This window comes from Triplophysa rosa, linkage group LG5, assembly GCF_024868665.1.
Source record: "Triplophysa rosa linkage group LG5, Trosa_1v2, whole genome shotgun sequence".
In the NCBI taxonomy this organism is placed as follows: domain Eukaryota; kingdom Metazoa; phylum Chordata; class Actinopteri; order Cypriniformes; family Nemacheilidae; genus Triplophysa; species Triplophysa rosa.
In genome coordinates, this window is record NC_079894.1 from 24,423,223 (window position 1) to 24,444,531 (window position 21,309).

The 21,309-nt window shown below is 46.5% G+C and overlaps 1 long non-coding RNA gene across 2 annotated transcripts; it reads left to right on the top strand.

The window, feature by feature from the left end:
* The first annotated feature begins 7,702 nt into the window (after positions 1–7,702).
* On the top strand, positions 7,703–20,590 carry LOC130554105 (uncharacterized). Of its 2 annotated transcripts, none has more exons than XR_008962944.1 (3): positions 7,703–20,174; positions 20,388–20,465; positions 20,557–20,590. It is a non-coding gene; the product is annotated as an uncharacterized LOC130554105 (long non-coding RNA). The 2 variants fall into 2 exon arrangements; XR_008962945.1 differs by lacking the exons at positions 20,388–20,465; positions 20,557–20,590 and adding an exon at positions 20,254–20,299 and having other exon boundaries at positions 7,703–19,911; positions 20,000–20,174.
* The last annotated feature ends 719 nt before the right edge of the window (positions 20,591–21,309 follow it).

Sequence of the window (21,309 nt, forward strand, 5' to 3'; positions counted from 1 at the left end):
CAACTGACGAGAGAGCACATCGGCTGTCTGGTTCAGGTCACCTGGGATATGTGTGGCCCTGCGGACTCCACAGGAGGAGGCGTCGGGCGAGTCGTGTTAGCTGCCATAAGCGAACGCCACCCTGGCGGTAAAAACGCTACGGCAGTTGTGCAGTCCGACCGGACCAGCACGTGCTTGTTCTGCACGAGAGGTTGAACCCCTTCAATGCGGGTAGCACATCCAACAACTCTAGGCAATTGATATGCCTGCGCAGGCGGGGGCCCGTCCATCGCCCCGACACTGCGTGCCCGTTGCACACGGCACCCCAACCCTGCAGGGAGGCGTCTGTCGACCCTGGCGCGTCTCGCCTGCCCGAGAGGGACCCCCGTCCGTAGAAAAGGTCATTGAAGACCAAGGGGTTAGGGTGCGTCGGCAGAAAAGCGTAATCACCATCCGCCTGCTGCCGGTGTGCCACGCTCTCCAGGGAACTCGACTCTGTAGCCAGTGTTGGAGCGGTCTCATGTGCATCAACCTGAGCGGTATCACCACTGTCGAGGATGCCATGTACCCAGGAGCCTCCTCCCGCTGACTGCTTGAAATATTCCAGGCAGTTCAACACTGACTGAGTGCAGTCGCGCTGTAATGGAGACAGAGTTGAGTTCCATACCAAAAAAGAGGATGCTCTGCACAGAGGAGAGCTTGCTTCTTTTCGGTTGACCTGTGGTCCCAATCGATCTAGGTGCCGAAGCACTAGGTCCCTGTGTGTACATAACAGATCTCACGAGTGTGTCAAATGAGCCAGTCGTCGAGATAGTTTAGTACCCGCACACCTCTCTCCCTGAGGGGAGTGAGGGCGGCTTCCACGATCTTCGTAAAGACTCGTGGGGACAGGGACAGACCGAAGGGGAGGACTCTGTACTAATATGCCTGACCCTCGAAATCGAACCGTAGGAACGGGCGATGACGAGGGAGAATTGAGACATGAGAGTAAGCGTCCTTCAGGTCGATTGCCATGAATCCATCTTGACATCTGACAGATGCCAGGATGCGCTTCTGCGTGAGCATCCTGAATGGCAGCTTGAGTAGGTGCCTGTTCAGGGTACGCAGATCTAGCGACCCCCGCTCTTTTGGGGACGATTAAGTACGGGCTGTAAAACCCGTTGAACATCTCGGCTAGAGGGACGAGCACGATCGCTTCCTCACCAGAGGGGTGGCGACCTCGGCCCGAAGCACGGGGCCATCGATTGAGAGTGCTTAGGCTGATGATTGTCCTCGACATTGGGTCTCGCTGTGACGCAACGTCGAGTTGCCGAACACTGTCGTGTAGAGGGTGAGAGCGGCTGTGATAAACGCCCAGAGAGGGAGAAAACTTTTAGAAGGTATTCTTGAACTCCCTGGGGTCTTCCCATGAGGGCCGCATTGGCTTTCACCGTGGCTGCTGATGGGGTGGTGGTCTCCTCTTCGATGTCTCGAAGAGGACCAGGGCTGCTGGGAAGCAGACGGTGCACGGGATCTCGGTGGCCAGAGGGCGGTCGAGTCGCGGCTGGGGAGGACATACGTGATATCCTCTGTCTGCTCCCTAACTGTTGAACTCGACAGTATCACCAAACAGCCCCCCCTTGCGAGATGGGTGCATCGAGAAAGCGGACTTTCTCAGAGTTACTCACCTGTGCAAGGTTCAGCCAGAGTTGTCTCTCCTGGACCACAAGTGTGGACATCGCCCGACCCAGGGCCCGCGCGATCACCTTGTTCGCCTGAGAGCGAGGTCGGTGAAGCCGCGGAGTTCCTGCATAAGCGCTGGGTCGGTCTTACCCTCGTGGAGCTCTCTCCGCGCATTGGCCTGCAGGAAGGCTCTCGACACCTCAGATGCCGAAAAGCCTATGTGCTTTGGACGGGAGTCTAGGTCGAGCCCCTGGGAGACATCGACGTATCCTCTAGCTGCCCCACCATCGAGGGAAGAAAGGGTGATGGAACTAGTTGACGTGTATGCGCCGAAGGGGGCGTTCCAGGTCGTACTAGGTTCCTCATGCACTTCCAGGGGAACATGGCACTGAGGGCGAGTGCGGCGTTGGGAGAGGCAGTGCGGTGCACCGCAACCCAATGCCGGCGGCCCGGGAAAGCATGGCTGACATTTGATCGACCCCCCAAGGGAGGGAGCTTCAAGGAATTGTCGGAGTCTGATGCCAGTAAGTCACCCTCCGATGCTGCAACAGACATCTCATCATCACGTACCGTGTCCGATACGTGATTGAGGAATAAGACGGTGGACCGTCTTATGGGGAACGGTCAGACGAGCAAGGTGAGGTGTGAACGGTCCGCGAGCCAGTGGCTCACGGATTAGCACTCACAGTAATCCTCATATCACCCTCGCTGCTCGCCGTAGCGGGCGGCAGGGCCGTAGTCCTGCCGTCACGGAACGGGAAGCAGACGAGGTGGTGGCTGAGTCCTGTGGGAACACAGCCACCCGTGACGCAACGTCTGAATCGTCAACCGCCCGCAGTGCGGGCAGGACGTATCCACAACATCTGCCCCAGCGTAATGGAAGCAGACATCGTGTCCATACCCCTCCTCGATGAGTGTGTTGCACCCACGAGAACAGCGGGACATGCCACGCTGGAGAAATTTGCTCTTTTAGAGAAAAAAACTCGAACACTTCTGGAACCGCCGAGACGCCCAGGGGAAGTCGCTGCAGGAAGGGACAGTCCGCTGCACCACGTCGTAGAGCCGGCAGTCTTGTAGCGAAGTCTGTTGATCATGAGCGAAGGCTCCGAAGAACAAAAGGTGAATGAATGAGGCACGCCGTCTCCCTTTTATACCCGGATATCCGGGGGCGGAGTCCGGCATGCAAATTTCATTCGCCAATTTTCATTGGCCTTTTCTAGAGAAGTCGGAAGTGATTGGTTCTCAAGGACGAACCCTATCTGTCGGTTCGACACAACGTCGAGAGACCGACAGAAAGGGAACTGAGGCTTTCAGCCAGTGTAGTCCCGACCAGAAGAAGTTAGGGGGGTAATGGTTCAGAGTACTCACGGTTCGGTTAGGATTGCGTTTTTAGGGTCACAGTTTCGGTCCGGTATGTTCAAGAAAAAATGGCTACTGTCAAATTCAAGAATTATTATTTATTTATTAGGTAACAAACACTTAAAACTTGTGTGAAAACAGGTTTCTTTGCAAAAACAAACAATTATGCAGTTTCTTACCCCTGCGAAATTCCACCTTCTAACTTAAGAACATGTGCATTGTTGTGCTTCAAGTAGGCTACTAACATAAATGCATTTCAAAACCAAAATATTTGGAAGGTCAGAACACTGAGTCACTCTTTATTCTTTATTTTAGTCCATTTAGATCTTCATGTTTTTTTGCAAGAAGATTAGTTTGTTAACATTTTCCATTGCAAGTTGAGATCTGCTTGCAGAAACAATGTCTCCTGCAGTGGAGAACACTCTCTTGCTAGGCACTGATGTTGCACAGACACAAAGGTATTGTTTTTCAACATGAGAGTACTTGCTCTTATTCAGCTCCCACCATGCGAGTGGATCTGCATCTGTCTCAATGGAATCTTCTGCCTTGTATGACATTACTTCCTCCTCTACAATGTTGCCAAAAGTCTTTGTCTTGTCAGGTGCTGTAAAAAAATCTCCAAAAAGCTCTGACATTGCAGACTTCTTTACGGGTGGTGCAACAGCTTCTGCTGCAACAGGCTGACCCTGCAAATATATTAAATTAATAATAGTTAATAGAATACTGTGGCAAGGGGGGTGTGATTTAGCGAGGTCTGCAGCGGGAGAGAAGGCTGAGAGAAGAGCGGTGAGTAAATGGGGTGCGAAGTTCAAATGATGAACACCTGTCCTCTATTCCAGTAATTGGTGTGGGGACGCATAAAAGCAGCTAGGAGACAGACGCCGGGTGTGTGAGAACCAGCAGAGACTACTGCAGAGAGAGAGAGAGAGAGAAGGAGTGCTTCACGAGAGGATCGTCAGCTCCGGTTAAAGACTGAGACTGTGAACAGAGGCGTGTAGCGCCGTCATTCAAGTAACGTGTGTGTGATAATAAAATACATTTTTCTGCAGTAGTCAACCCGACCCCGACCTCTTCCTTCTCACCATACACGAACATACTACAGTGTTGCCGAAACCCGGGAGAAGGAAGCAGGAAGCCGTGGCCAGATGCAGACTCCGCCGGCAACGCCATTTGCGGATGTCATCTCGTCCCTCGCGGTCCTCCACCGCGAGCAACACCAGGCGCTTCTACAGCTGAGGGCAGACCAGGAGACCCGCTTCCAAGCTATCCTCCAGGCCCAGAAAGAGGAGCCTCCAGGCGTTCCGGAGCTGGGTGGACCGGGAGGCTGGGGCCGCACTGAGGCGGCACCGGGTCTCCACCTGTGGCTGACTAAGATGGGACCCCAGGATGAGCCGGAGGCGTTCAGGTGGGCAATCTGGCTCCTCCCCCTCTTGTCCGGAGAGTCACAGGTGGTGGCACAACAACTGCCCCCAGAGAGCCTCCTGGTTTACGATGAGCTGAGGAGAGCCATTCTCCAGCCGGTCGGCCGGAGCCCAGAAGAACATCGCCAGTGTTTCCGGACGCTTGGCTTGGCAGAAACCGGCTGACCCTTTGCCCTCGCTCAACAGCTCCGGGACTCATGCCGCAGATGGCTGGTGGCCGAGGAAGGCGACGTGGAGAAGATCGTCGACCGGGTGGTGCTGGAGCAGTTTGTCACCTGCCTTCCCCGGCAGACCGCTGCGTGGGTCCAGTGCCACCGGCCAACGTCGCTGGACTCGGCCATCCAGCTGGCGGAGGACCATTTGGTCACGTGCCCCGGGGTCGGGGAGGCAATTCCATCAGCCTCGCTCTCTACACCAACACCTCCTCCAAGTCGACCAGTGCCGGCTCCTCGAATCCGGCCACCTGTTCCACCGCGGTTCCCGCCTCGGGGGTGAGGTGGGACCGTCCCCATGCCCGACGATGGATCTAGTGGGATGCCGGGAAGCTCCGGTGGATCGACGTTGGAGGAACACCCCTCAATGTCTCCGCCCTCCCCACGCCAAGCACCGGCCCCATTTCCTGCCGCCCGGTTGGCGGGTAGGCCTGGGCCGGCCTGTTGGCGCTGCGGAGACCCGGACCATTTCTTCAACCGATGTCCCATGATGGATGTGGGGTTAATGGTCCGGGTCCCGGACGCGCCTCAGGCTGCCCCCGGTCAGGCTGGCGAGTACCAAATACCAGTGAGTATTGGGGGGTACCTATCGGGCTCTGGTGGATTCCGGTTGTAACCAGACCTGTAACCAGATAATAATTCCACCAAAGCCTGATTTGATCCTTGGCATGGGATAAAGACCACGCGGTTAAGGTACGGTGTGTGCACGGGGACGTGGTTCAATACCCCCTCATGTCTCTGCCAATAAAATTTAAGGGGAAAAAGCATAGAGTTGAGGTGGCCGTTAATCCGCACCTCCGACATCCGCTGATTCTAGGGACAAATTGGCCAGCTTTTTCAGAATTGTTAAGGGTTTTATGCGCGGATGTTGCTTGGGGGGCGGAACCCGTGCGGAACCCGGCTCGCAGGGAACTGACTCCAGGGAAAGAGAAAGTGGGATCGAGAGGCTGATCCTCTCGGACCGCGATGACTTTCCCCTGGAGCAGGCCCAGGACGAGACCTTAAAATGGGCTTTTGAACAGGTCTCGTCCATTGACGGGCAGCCGGTGCAGCCTGCCCGACCCCTCGCCTACCCCTATTTTGCGATTCGGAACGATCGGTTATATCGAGTGACCCAAGACACTCAGACCAAAGAGGATATAACCCAATTATTAGTTCCAAAGAGCCGCCGGGAAATGCTTTTTCAGGCGGCTCATTGTAATCCAATGGCAGGACATCTGGGGCAAACTAACACATTAAATCGTCTCATGGCCCGTTTTTTTGGCCGGGCATTCACGACAACGTGCGCAGGTGGTGCGCGTCTTGCCGTGAATGTCAGCTGGTGAATCCACCGGCCACTCCAAAAGCGCCATTGCGCCCTCTTCCGTTAATGCAGGTCCCCTTCGAAAGAATTGGGATGGACCTCATCGGGCCATTAGAGCGATCAGCACGGGGACATCGGTTTGCTTTAGTCGTAGTGGACTATGCAACCCGATATCCCGAAGCAGTGGCCTTGCGCAACATTTCGGCAAAGTGTGTTGCGGAGGCTCTGTTTCGTATCATCTCCCAGGTGGGGATCCCTCGTGAGGTCCTCACGGATCAAGGCACGGCGTTCATGTCACGCACACTGTGCGAGCTATATTAATTATTGGGCATTAAATCGATCCGCACCAGCGTCTTTCACCCACAAACAGACGGCCTGGTGGAGCGGTTTAATCGCACATTAAAAACCATGATTCGTAAGTTCGTACACGAGGACGCCAAAAATTGGGATAAGTGGTTGGAACCCCTATTGTTCGCGGTACAGGAGGTCCCGCAAGCCTCCACGGGGTTTTCCCCGTTTGAACTTCTTTACGGGCGGCAACCTCGAGGGGTGCTGGACGTTTTGAAGGAAACCTGGGAGGACGGACCGTCCACGAGCAAAAATGAAATTCAATATGTCCTGGACCTGAGAACAAAACTCCATACACTGGGGCGGCTATCTATGGAGAATTTTTTACAGGCCCAGGACAAGCAGAGCCGTGGGTATAATAGGGGAACCAACTTGCGAAAATTCACTCCAGGAGAGAAGGTACTTGTATTACTCTACTTCAAGTTCAAAATTACTTGCAAAGTGGCAAGGACCCTTTGAGGTTACACGGCAGGTAGGGGAGCTCGATTATGAGGTCGTACGAACAGACAGGCGGGGAGCACGGCAAATTTACCACCTCAACCTCCTAAAAAAATGGAGTGAGGGTGAGTCCGTGATGCTGGAGACGGTGGTGACTGGAGAGGATGATCTCGGGCCGTAGGTGAATGTCAAACATCAATCTCTTGCCTTGGCCCCGGGGGGAGATCACCTCTCACCCTCACAGCTCACGGATGTGGCCCGCCTGCAGGCGTAATTTGCGGATGTGTTCTCCCCCCTGCCTGGTCGCACGAACCTTATTCAGCACCACATCGAGACCGAGCCCGGGGTAGTGGTGCGAAGTAGACCCTACCGGTTACCTGAACACAAGAAAAAAGTAGTTCAGGCAGAATTGGACGCGATGTTGAAGTTGGGAGTAATAGAAGAGTCTAACAGTGACTGGGCGAGCCCGATAGTTTTAGTCCCTAAAACGGACGGCTCAATACGGTTCTGTGTAGACTATCGCAAGGTGAATGCCGTGTCGAAATTCTACTTGTATCCCATGTCGAGGATCGACGAGTTGTTAGATCGGCTAGGCACTGCTCGTTTTTTTTCGACACTGGATTTAACGAAGGGATATTGGCAGATCCCCCTTTCTCCAGTATCTAAAGAGAAAACTGCCTTCACCACGCCGTTCGGATTGCACCAATTTGTCACCCTTCCGTTCGGCTTGTTCGGAGCTCCGGCCACCTTCCAGCGCCTTATGGCCACATCCTCCGGCCACATGCGACATATGCAGCTGCCTATCTCGATGATATTATCATCTACAGCAACGACTGGCAGCGGCATATGGAGCATCTGAGGGCAGTCCTGAGGACGCTGAGGGAGACCGGGCTCACAGCCAACCCGAAGAAGTGTGCGGTTGGGCGGGTGGAGGTCAGGTATCTGGGCTTCCACTTGGGTCATGGGCAGGTGGGCTCACGGCCAACCCGAAGAAGTGTGCGGTTGGGCGGGTGGAGGTCAGGTATCTGGGCTTCCACTTGGGTCATGGGCAGGTGCGTCCCCAAATTAACAAGACGGCAGCGGTTGCGACCTGCCCGAGGCCTAAGACCAAAAAGGAGGTGAGACAGTTTCTGGGGCTGGCGGGATATTACAGGAGGTTTGTGCCCAATTATTCAGAGCTTGCCAGCCCGCTGACTGATCTCACTAAAAAGGAGGCACCAGATCCGGTCCAGTGGACGGAGCAGTTCCAGCAGGCCTTTACCCAAGTGAAGGCTGCCCTGTGTGGCGGGCCGCTCCTACACTCGCCTAATTTTTCTCTCCCCTTTTTTCTGCAGACCGACGCGTCGGACAGAGGGCTGGGGGCAGTCCTGTCCCAGGACATGGGGGGAGAGGAACGGCCGGTGCTGTATATTAGCCGCAAACTCTCGAAGAGGGAGGCGAAGTACAGCACCATCGAGAAAGAGTGTCTGGCGATCCGGTGGGCCGTTCTCACCCTCTGGTATGTTTCCCTGGTTGTTCCTCTGTTGTCTGTTGTTGATCACGGAATGGGACCGGGTTGGACCTGCACGGTTTCGGTGGGTGGGGCTTCCTGGGTAGCGGCTCATGGGCTCTCCCTATTCTTCGTGGACGTTGCTCGGTGGCTTTGGTCGGGGTCACTGAGTGCAGCTATGACACGTCAGAGGAGATCTGGCCCTCCCGGCTGAGCCTGGTTTCTCCCGAGGTTTTTTTTTCTCCATTATTCATCATTGGAGTTTGGGTTCCTCACCACAGCAGAGCAGTGCAGTGTTGGCTTGCTCACCAGGAGACTGCATTTATTTATTTATTCATTTATTTATTAGATATTTACTATAATGATCTTGCTTGGTCTATAAACACCATGCACTGTGCTGTGTTTTACCTTTCTGTGTTTTTCTAATTTGCTCCTGTAAAGCTGCTTTGGAACAATGCACATTGTGAAAAGCGCTATATAAATAAAATTGAATTTAACTGAATTGGTATTATCTCCTGGGGCGGGAGTTCACCCTCTGGTCGGATCACGCTCCCCTCCAATGGCTCCACCGCATGAAAGATACCAACGCGCGGATCACCCGTTGGTATCTGGCCTTACAACCGTTCAAATTCAAGGTGATCCACAGGCCGGGGGCGCAGATGGCTGTGGCCGACTTCCTCTCCAGGCGAAGGGGGAGGGGGGAGGCTGCAGGCCGGATGGCTCCCCGGCCTGAGTCGGGTGGTGGGGTTATGTGGCAAGGGGGGTGTGATTTAGCGAGGTCTGCAGTGAGAGAGAAGGCTGAGAGAAGAGCGGTGAGTAAATGGGGTGCGAAGTGCAAATGATGAACACCTGTCCTCTATTCCAGTAATTGGTGTGGGGACGCTTAAAAGTAGCTCGGAGACAGAAGCCAGGTGTGTGAGAACCAGCAGAGACTACTGCAGAGAGAGAGAGAGCTCGAGACGAGGAGTGCTTCACGAGAGGATCGTCAGCTCCGGTTAAAAACTGAGACTGTGAACAGAGGCGTGTAGCACCATCATTCAAGTAACGTGTGTGTGATAATAAAAGACATTTTTCTGCAGTAGTCAACCCGACCCCGACCTCTTCCTTCTCACCCTACACGAACATACTACAAATACATTTTATCACACAATTAAAAATGTGTTTCTTTAAAAACGTTATCAAACTACTTTTACATAGTATATATATAGTTTTAAATAAAATATTATTTACTCAAAAATACCTGTTCAATGATCTCCTTGATGACCCCTCTGCAAACATTTAAGCACAGGGCTGCATCCAGGTTAGGTAGAGACTTAAACCTTGGATCAAGGAATGATGCTCTGTTGAGATAGTCCTGAAGGTCAGGATCTGTGTATCTGCTTTTTAAGTCCTCAGTGATGGCTGCCTTGGCATCTTCTATGGCTGGACTGTCATGATCTGCAGGATCCATTGATTGTAGTATCATTTTCTTTAGAGGGAGGACCATTGAGAGAAAGGGAGCTGTTTCTGTGCTCAAGAGAGTGGTGGTTGTCTTAAGGCAGTGGTCACCAACCCTGCTCCTGGAGATCGACCGTCCTGAAGATTTCAGCTCCAACCCCAATCAAACACACCTGAACTATCTAATCAAGGTGTTTAGGTTTGCTTGATAATTACAGACAGGTGTGCTGAAGCAGGGTTGGAGCTGCAGTCTGCAGGACGGTCGATCTCCAGGAACAGGGTTGGTGACCACTGTCTTAAGGGGTTTAAGCAGTTGAATCATTTCCTGAATCATTGAACTGACACTGGCAGACAACACAGCAATGTCCTTGACATTCTTCTTAATATTTTTGTCCATCGGGGCAGAGTATATGGCAGGCTGCTGCTCCAGATATCTCTCCATCATGTCATAAATGGTGTTCCAGCGAGTTGGGGTTTCATGTATTGCTTTGTGTGCATGTATATTCAACATCTCCTGCTTGACTTTCAGGACATTAGCTGCCGTTGTGCCTTTATGAAAAAATGCTACAACTTTTCTGACCTTACCTAAGACGGCTTATCTGTTGAAGTGCTACTGCCTTCTTTGTTAGAAGGTTCAGAATATGCGCAAAACATCCAATTTGCGGTCCTAGTCCTGCTGCTTCTTTAATGGCATTCACCATATTACGTGCATTATCTGTATTGACTGGAATGGTGATATTAGGTCTCGAAGGAATTTCATAACGCGGTTCAAGCGTCTTAATCAAATTCTGGAATCCCGCATTGTCAACGACGGAATATGGCTGTATGTCTTTTGCAATAAAAACAGCCAGCGCTTTTGGTATGGTCTTGTGTTTGTCAGAATGAGAGCGTAGTGCCTGTTTAAATGCAGAAGGCAGTGTGTGCTGAAACTGCTTCAGTCTCACCTGCGCTCGAGAGCTGTTGACAACCGGGTGATGACGGCGTAAATGTCCGGTCATATTAGATGTATTGCCTTGGGAGTATGGCACTCACGTCATACAAATTGTACACACTGTGGCTGTTTTGTCCACGTTTTTGTTACCATCGCTGCTGTAATGTATTGGAAACCCAAAATGTTCCCAGACAGCAGACTTGTATGAAGCTGGAGGCGGCTCTATTTGCGGCTTATCCCCTTCGCTTGTCATGCTGAACTGCAGCAGACCTTACTGAACACGTGATGAACGGTGATGTCAGCAACAAATGAGCATACTAACAACAGCTGATTGGTAAGACACTCTCACTTAAAATGCACGTGGAGCTTAGGCTATTCATCGGAAGCATATACGCAAGATTTATGCGCCTTTTCCCGACAAAACTGTATTATAGATGCGACATCAGAGCAATCACGGTCCACATGCATGCCGAACCGTGAAAGGAGAACCGAATGGTTCGATGTTTTACCGAGAACCGTTACACCCCTAGAAGAAGTCTACCAATTGTTGTTGATTGTCTCTTACCATTTCTTCTGGGGGCTCCAACACCATCATTTTGTGCCACAAAGAAGAGGCGGCCAGATTATTACAGATCAGACTCTTCCCCTGTAGGAAAGCTGGGGTAGCATCCAATGCCAGTGAGAAAGCTGAGCACACACTTTCTCCACAAGCCCCTCCCAGTTTTGCTTCTTGTGCTCATCAGTTCCTAAAAACACACCTAAATATTTAAAACCTGCCCTTCCCCATTGCAACCCCCCAGGAAAGTAAAGGACCTTTAATGTCCTGTCCACACCATAATGCGTCACTCTTTGTTCACTTTCGTAGAGGAAGCTTTACCATACCGTTCCAGGCTTTCTTTTAAAAAATAAATGTCTCCAGAGTCTCTGATTAAGACCGTAACATCTGCATAAACAGAAAGATTAACAGACTGCTGGGGCATAAGTGTATTAATCTGTAAACCCGTTAGCTCTCTTCTTAATGTACAAAGCAGAGGTTCAATGAGAATGCTATACATTAGCCCAGAAAGAGGACAACCTTGTCTGATACCCCTCTGAACCTTTATTGGGACGCTAAGGCCGCCAGCAATCTTAATTAAACAAGTGACTTTAGAATAAAGCATTCTGACTAGTGAGATACAATGATCTCCAAACCCGAAGGCTGTAAGCATCTCAAAGAGATAGACATGATCTACCCTATCAAAAGCTTTTTCCTGGTCCAGTGACAAGAACCCCACATTACTATTGTTAAATGACGCAAAGTCAAAAAGATCTCTCACAATAGATCTCCCTTTTATGCAATATGACCTTATGTATGATTTGTTGCATCACAGTATTTAATCTTTTGGCTAAGCATTTAGAGAGAATCTTATACTCTGAACATAAAAGTGCCAAGGCACAGGCCTCCAGTTCTTTAACATATTTAAATCCCCTTTTTTGGGAAGCAATGTTAACACTGCACGCTGACAACTCTTAGGAAGACTTCCTTCGTTGATGGATTCTTGAAGTATGTTAAAAAAGTAATTACCAATAACAGTCCACAAGCTCCTATAGAACTCGATAGGGAGACCATCTATTCCTGGTGTGCGACCTAGAGAGAGTTCCATCACCGATGCAGTCACTTCATCAAAAGTAAGTCTCTTTTCCAAGGTTCCTTTCTGTTCTGCGGTTAAAACAGGGAGATCTTGTAGGAGGTGTTTTCTAAAATGTTGGTTTGTATTATCAGCAGCATAAAAAGTAGAGTAAAAATCCACTGCCGGTCTGCGCATCTGCACTGGGTCAGAAGTAGTACGCCCAGTATTATCCTTCAGACAGTACATTTGTTTGTCCTGACCGGTTTTGCATTCCAAGTTAAAGAAAAATGAGGTGGGTGCGTCCATGTCTCTCACCCTCAAGAATCTGCTCCTTATAAGTGCACCTTTCACTTTTTAATTCAGAATAGAGTTCAAAGACAGTGTTTTTTTCAGTCCACTTTTCCTGTAATTCATTGGAATTAGTAACAGTCATGTTTCTCTCAATGGCATTAATTTCTTGTTTCAATTGCTCTAATGCACTCTTTAAACACAAAGTAGAATACAAAGCATATTGTTGACAAAACATTTTTATTTGTACTTTTCCCACTTCCCACCACTGAATTATATCATCAAAATGGGCTTTTCCAACTTTCCCAAAATAACTTACATTTCTCAATAAAAAGCTTGTCTTCAAGGAGTTTCACATTTAAATGCCAATAATAACTCTTGTGTGGTCTTGTATCCAAAACACAATCAAGTGTAATAAGTTTATGATCAGAGAATGACATGGGAACAATAGTTGTGTTTCTAACCCTGTTTCTCATGTTTCTGGACACATAAAAACGGTCCAGAAGTGCAGCAGAAATCATACCAGTGCTGACTTTCACCCAGGTGTACTGTCTTATTAAAGGGTGGTGTTCTCTCCAAACATCAAAGAAATGTAGATTCTCAATCACACTAGCTAAACAGAGTGCTGCCTTCAAGTGTGGCTCCTCCCCATTTCTATCAAGTGTTAAATCCAATGTGCAATTCCAATCCCCGCCTAAAACAATAAAATCCTCATTTTGATTTTCCTTCAAAAAGTGTTTCAGCTTGGAAAAAGGCTTGATTCTGTCAGTGCCATTATTAGGAGCATAAATATTCACAAAACTGAAACAGAAATTACCTACTTATGCCCTTACAACTAACAGCCTTCCTGGTTCCAACTAATGCTTTGATACAATTTTAGCTTTGACAGCCAGGGTGAAAAGCAAGGCCACCCCTGCACTTAAATTAGTCCCATGACTGAGAACATGCTCTCCCTCCCACAATAGCCCCCATTCGTGTTCATTGCTTTGGTTACTACAAGTCTCCTGAAGAAATATAACATTCAAGTCCTTCAATTTAACTACCTCAGTCAATAAGTACGGAAGCCGCTAGGTGTCACCATGCTGCAACGGAAGAAAACACATGCAAACCGAAAAAACACCAGCAAATTCAGAAAGCATCTTCGTTAGTTTGACGACACATTCCCTGCAAAATCCTCGCAACACAAACAAATACAGAAACGCGCTGCAAATTCTCGCTACACAAACAAATACAGAAATGCGCTGCAAATTCTCGCAACACAAACAAATACAGAAACGCGCTTAGAGAAGAAAGTTCAGAATCTGTAAATTCACTTTTCCAAGTGCTGAGCAAGTGATGTATAATCCTGATAGACCTGACTCCTACATGAGACTCCAGCCTTTCAGCATTAGCCATATGAGGTCCACACAGATCAGCAACCTGACCCAAAGTGGCAGTCCAGCCAGACGAAAGTGCTACAGCATGAAGGTCCCTGCTATTCGTTCAATCATTAAAACAAATCCCATGCAGAACTGGTTATTTCAAGAGCCATGTCAAGGAGCAACTCATCCTCTGTTTGTGGAACATTCCCCAGACAGTAAAAAGTCCATGATAAAACTTATTACACAACTTATACGTGTTCAGGTCCATCAAAAACAAAGGCCCAGCAAGTAGTCTTTGAATGAACTGTAGTCCGAAGGTAGCGCCCCTACTGGGGAGATGAATAAGTCCCTGTCCTCCTTCTTCCTTTGATAAAAACAGCACGCTCTGAGGGAAAATTGACCAGTACTGCTTGTATCTTAACTAGCAGCTGTGGCGGAGGATCCATACATATCAATCGGTGCCACAACATAGAAGACACCTAATTGTTGATCATTAAAGTGTGCCCCCTAAAAGACGTGTGGTAAAATCCATTTCCCAATTTTTACACACAAAAGACTCATCACCAAGAAAGACACCAAGATACTTAAAACCACCTTTACTCTAAGATAACCCATCCGGTAAGGTTATGTTTTTATTTAACTCAACCCCAACAGCTATGGCTTCGCTTTTTCCCCAATTAACTTTAGCGGAAGATAAACCAACAAAATCATTAATGAATTTTACAAGTGTATCAATATCATTTTGATTCTTGACAAAAACAACTACATTGTCAGCATAAGCAGATACTTTAAAAACTGAGTCACAACCAGAAAAAGTTATGCTTGTAAGAAGCATTCTTAGTTTATGTAAGATAGGCTCGATGGCTAGGGAGTACAACATACGAGAGTGAACAACCCTGCCTAATACTGCTCTGAACCTTAAAAGGAGCACTTAAACAACCATTAATCTTAAGTAAACTCTCAATGTCACTGTTCAAGACCTGGATCATGGCTATAAAACTAGAGCCGAACCCAAACTTGTCCAATGTTTGCCACAAGTACTGATGTTCGACTCTGTCAAAAGCCTTTTCTTGGTCAATAGATATCAAATGAATTAAGTTCATAACCCAATGAACTGGAGAGGTCCAAAACATCACGAATTAAGATAATATTGTCAGATATCAGCCTGTTGGGTATAGAATAGGTCTAGTCCACATGAACTACTTGCTCCAGCACTTTTTTCAGCCTCATGGCTATTACAAATTACAATTACCTTTGACAACTGCTTGTAGTCGGTACATAGCAGAGCCACAGGCCGCCAATTCTTAATCTCTTGTAAATCCCCTTTTGAAGGAAGGAGAGTGAGGACCGCTCTCCTTTTTTTACACTGTCTTCGAGTACATGCAACAGGTCGTTGTCAATAATGGGCCAGAAAACTTTATAAAAGTCCACAGGGAGTTCGTCAATGCCTGAAGCTTTACCACTTTCCAGGCTCTGCAAAGCAATGTGCAGCTCATCTGCAGAGATTTCAGCATTCAGCCTTGTGTTGGCCTCCTCAGAAACCCTTGGTAAGCCCTCAAAAAAGGACTGTGCCACATCTGGTCTCTCATAGAACTCTTTCTTGAAAAGCTGCTCATAAAAAGTCACTGCATAGCTTCGTATCTCTGCAGACTCAAACAACATCTGCCCAGTGTTGGACCGTACAGAATGAATAAGTCTTTTCTGTCCATTTTTACGTTCAAGGCCGAAGAAAAAATGAGAAGGAGCATCCATCTTGACAACATTCTCAAAATGGGAACGGACCAGAGCACCTTGAGCAGAAAAACCCAAAAAGTTAGACAGAGGTGACCTTTTTGCTTTGAGAACTTTTAAATGTTATCTTTCTCTTGTGGAGCCTGCCAACTCTTGCAGCTTCACTATTTCACTCTCCAGATCCTTCATAGATCTGGTCATATCTTTTGTGACATTGAAAGTGTACTGCAAACATAACTATTTTATCTTACTCTTCCCTGTGCCCCACCACTGTTGTGAAGAAGTATACTCAGATTTTGTCTTTGTATAACCATTCCAAAAAAACTTAAAAGCATCTCTAAAAACATTATCAGCAAGCAATGCCACATTAAAGTACCAATATTGTATGCACTATTGCATTTCAAATCCTTTTCATTTACATTTCAAAAAAGACCTCCAAACATCACATCGATCATTTGATTCAAACACTTTTTACTGGGACCATGTGGTTCTTGATGGTTTCTATCAACAGTTTCATCTACAGTACAATTAAAATCACCACCCAGAACCAAATAACTATCATCATCACAATCACTAATAACAGAGCTTAACATAACCCTTCAGTACATACAGTTGGAGCATACACATTTATAAACGTCATTTTTACACTTTCAAAAACAGCATACATTTTAAGCAAACGGCTCTTAATGATTTCCTCAGTAACATAAGAAATTGGTAAAAAATCTCTAGAAAAAATAAACCAACTCCACCACTATTACTGTTCTTATGACTGAGAACAACCTCCCCATCCCATTCATTCTTCCAAGCTGCTTCATATTCAACAGTGCTATGCATTTCTTGCAGAAAAATAACATTTAGTTTTTTTTACTTTAAACAGATTGAAAAGAGAAACCCTCTTTACATCCTCCCTGGTGCCATTGATATTTAAAGAGGCTAGCTTTATATCACACATATTAGGTAAAAGCAGACCAGGGAAGTAAACCCAAAATAAAAAGAAAAACAAAATACACTTAAGAATCATTCGCTATTTGTGCTTTAACTTTTACCAAGAATTTTCTGAGCCGAAAAACTTTTCAGGAAAGGACCTCTGACCAGTGTTTTTCATGAATAGCTTAACTGAATCACGAAACAACTTAAAATCTGAAAAAAAAATCAACTTTGACCAATTTCATTCCCTTTGTAGTATGCAAAAATGGCTGAATTCTGGTAAAAGAGTAAACACTCTCCGCATCCATATTTGCGTCAACACTGTCATTACATTCACTCCCCTATGTGTCCATCACACTTTCATCTGACTGAGGAAGAATTATCTGTTGGGTTCACTTTTGAAATTTTTGTAACCTGTAACATTCGCACTGTTTTATGTCTCTTTTCTCTTAGTTGCCAATGAGGAAAGTTCGCTATTCGCATTTTCCTCATCAAACAATGCTGATTCATCTACTCTAGTCGCAATTTGCCCTACCTTTAGTTCACTTTGTGCTTCCTGTTCACTTTGTTCTTCCTGTTCACTTTGCGTGTCCGCTAAATGTTCCATTGTCTCAACGTCTTCATCACTATCATCGCTGTTTTCCTCTCGTGTATTTTGTACAACTCTCTGCGATTCCTTTAACGAGGGTCCGCTAGTAGTCGGCGGCTCCACCATGCTAGCGGTTACCTGCCTCTCACCTATTCTCTCCATGCAACGAATCACATGGCCGACAGACACACCCAAAACACTTCATCATCTCCGAAGTTACATGCACAGTATAATCATAGCCATCCAGTTTAAACTTTAAAACCAAATTCAATTCTTCGTTAGTGTTTATAAGAATCATAAGCACTTGCCTTCTAAATGACATAACATGTTTAAGATGGGGAGATTTACAGCTAATCAGAACCATCTTCAGCGGAGACACTAATTGTCCGTGCCTCGCCAGCTCCTTTTCCAAATAAAAAGATCACCACAGCATTATTCATTATGGAAGCAAATTTAATACTTTCAATGTCCAACAATTCCATCAACTGCAAGACTACAGTCCTCAACTGAACACCTGTTCGGTGGAGACAGTTTAATAGCGTGTTGGTGCATGAGCAAGCTGAGCTGTTCACCGGCAGCCATGCTGACCAGCCACGCCGGCCATCGCTTCACACACACAACAATATAACAATTCTCCACTAAACACGATTTCTTAAAATACACAATAGCAAAACATTTTGAAAACCTCACAAACTTCAGTACGCTCCCGATTGCACCATCATCGGCATACGCTGGCAATTTAAAAGTGTCATCACAGTTTTTTAACGAAACCCCTTTTAAAATTGTTCTTAATACCAAGTTAAAGTGGTTCTATTGACAGAGTGTGCAACATTCCAGACAATGAGCATCCTTGTCGCAACCCACGTTCAACCTTAAAGGGCACATATTTTGCAAAATTCACTTTTATAATGTGTTAAAACATGAATACGTGTCCACAGTGTCTGTAAACAAGCAGTCTAAAATGTAAAAAATGTGCTCACTCCTTTTTTAATAATTTGTGTAATTCAAAAACGCTGTTGGTAAAAGCAAAGATTTGAATTCTGCCATTAATGTCGTCACTCAACGGCAAAGCCCGCCCAGCAGTGGTGACGATCTGCCCTATTTGCTTAGACACAGCCCCATGTGGGAAGTACAACAGTCGCCATTGTTAGATCGTCACTGGAGCTACACAATGTCTGCGCCGCGGAGGCACTGCAGTTGTTCTGTATTAGGATGTACCGACCAGCATAATTGTCTCCATAGACTCCCGCAAGCTGAGTTATAGAGAACAGCAAGATTAAATTTCATTTATGAAGGCAATGTCCCGCTGAGAATCGCTAAAGTATTTCACGTTTCTGCCAATCATTTCACGCCGGACTGCTTCACGAATGAGGGCCAGTACAACGCTGGACTTTCAACGAGGTTGCTACTGAAACCGGGAGCAATACCAACACTTCGTGCCCAGTCCTCATATCCAGCAGAAGCAGTAACGTTAAGTATCACACCTCATATTGTTGCTGATTAGTCTTTCAAAATTGCCACTCTTAATGGGCTTGTTATCGCGCTATATTAGTAATGTTGCTAAGTTAACAATAGAAGTACAGCGTCTAACTGTATTTATTGACGCTGCCCTCACATGCTGTTGGGCTTATCGTAAACAATACTTAAAGAAAGTGTGACAGTACATGATAGAACAACGTTGAAAGCGTAGTATAACTGTAGTAACGCTAAATTATACCTGCTCGACCTCCATGTAGCATTTATTATCTGGCTCTGTAGGCATTTTACTGCAATTCCCACATGAGCACCTGCACAGCGATTTATACATTATCACGACGGACCATGCTAATGCTTATCGATCACTTGAAGAACGTTAATTTCACAATAACTGCAAAATTACAACTAACCATTCGGAAACGTCCTTTTCAATTCTTAAGGTTGTCACTTCTTCTTGTGTCTCTCCATCAGTGTCAGACTGGAGAGGGGGCTGGGATGAAAAGCTCATTAACATTTAAAGAGATACAAGCAAATTCGGTGCGTTTTTACACACACTCAAAAACGGGCAACTTCAACATTCTATAATAAATAATACGCTGGGTATTTTGAGTTAAAACATCACATACACACTCTGGGGACACCAGAGGGGTATTGCACAAAAGTAGAGTAAAGAAATCCCGGATAATTGAGCAAGCGCGGCTTGACCTAGTCTGATCGGCGCATCCTGGCTTAATTGGTTGCACGTTTGCTAAGCCAGGATGACAACGCAAAGCTAGGTCAAGCCAGGTGTAGATAGCTGGGATGAGTGCACGTTCACGGCATTCTTAAATAGACCTCGCGATCACTCACAGAATCACCGATGGGAACATGGATAAAAGTCGCGCTTCATACTTCACGGCCGCTGAACAACAGCTCCTGATGGAGTTCTATGAAGAGGTTAAAGATACCATAAGAAAAAAGGCAATACCAATGCCATAATTAAAGAACGCGAGAAAGCCTGGCAGACAATAGCGGACCGGCTTAATGCGTAAGAAGTCCAAAACTGTACAGTTAATAAACAGTGCTCCACTGGAACTGTCATAATTAGGCTACAATTAAAGGACTAAAGGAGTTACTTTTCAAGTCCACTAATCAACTGTTGTACACTTTACTTTAAAAGTGGCAAGTAGAGGTGCATGTTACTCAGGAAATGTATAATGAGTATGATTAAGTGCAAACAATTATCGACAATGTATGTCATTTAATCTATTTTTCTCATGTTAAGTTTTTATCCATTTTATCTTTCTATCCTTCATAAAGAACAAACTTGTCTGGCCTTTAAAATTAAATATAAGAACATTTTGCAGGCTGGTAAGTGACTTTAAAGTAGATAACAGTGAACAAATGGGGTGAATAGATTAGGTGTCTGCTGACATGTTGAATGTCTGTATGATTGTAGCAGTTAAAAAAAGCCCATAGAACTGGCACAGGGGGCGGCCCACCAAGCCAGGATATGACCCCAGCGGAGGAGCTGGCACTCCATTTAAATAAAGGGAGGCCAGTGATGGAGGGGATCCAGGGAGGGCCAGTAACAGACTCTGTCCCAGCCACAGAAACTGTCCGCTTCATACAAGGTACATATTGCAGTACTACTGCACATGGAACACAATCAAATAAATATATTATACTGTCTGACTTTGGATTTCCTTGCAGTGTCTGGGAACAGGCTTACACTTTTGGAGCCACCAGAAGATGTTCCAGTTAGTATATTGTATTGAAATCACAGGCTTGGTATGTCCTGTGAAATCTTAATTCAAGTTATCTCAATACATGTATGTATATGGCAGGGGGAATGCACATATGCAGCTGCTGAATGCACTTCTGCAGATGAGGAGACTGTGTCACTGGACTCCAGAAGGCTTGAGGTATGTCAATTTTATGGAAATATCCTGCTTATTTAGTCCATAAAGGATATGAAGTCATTGATGTGGTGCTAATAGAAAATATGTGTAACAGGACCCAGATGCTGCACAGTCTCCTAAGCAGCCTGGTAACATTGTGAGTATTGGCCAAAGTAATCTACATTATGCACAAATCCTGCTGTGCTAATTGACATTTCATTTACAGACTTCACAAACTGTCAGAACACTTCATGCAAAGCACCTGGATAGACAGATAGAGCTGGCAGATGTAAAAATCACACTCAAGAAGAGAAAGCTCCAAGAAATGGAGCTGGATCTTGAGATTAAATGCCGGACACTCAGGAAACTGGACCTGGAAATCCAGAAACTACAAAGAGAAGTGAGTATTTCAGTGCACACAGTAACCATAAATGCAATACAGTGTTTTAATATTTGTTGCTTTTGCTCTCTCTATTCCAGGATCCAAGCAACCCAGACAAATGAGGACTGCCAAATAAAAAAATTCAACTAGAAAACATTGTGGTGTCCTCCCTTTATCATGAATGTGAAGAAGAATTTAAAAGAGAACCACCAATGCTAAACAAAATGCACACACAGCAAAAAGTGACATTTAAGATCTTTTATTAACTAAAGATAGGCTAAATCCAAAAATTAAGTGAAAAAACTTGCAATATAACACTTGGCCTGAGTAATAATACTACCACTTGAATCAATATAAAAAGACTGTCGCAGAATCAATATAAAAAGACTGTCGCAATTACAAACAGCCAACAGATTTAAATGAAATGAGAAATGACTATATATGTAATATTTTAATACAGGATAATTAAAATGATGCAACATACTT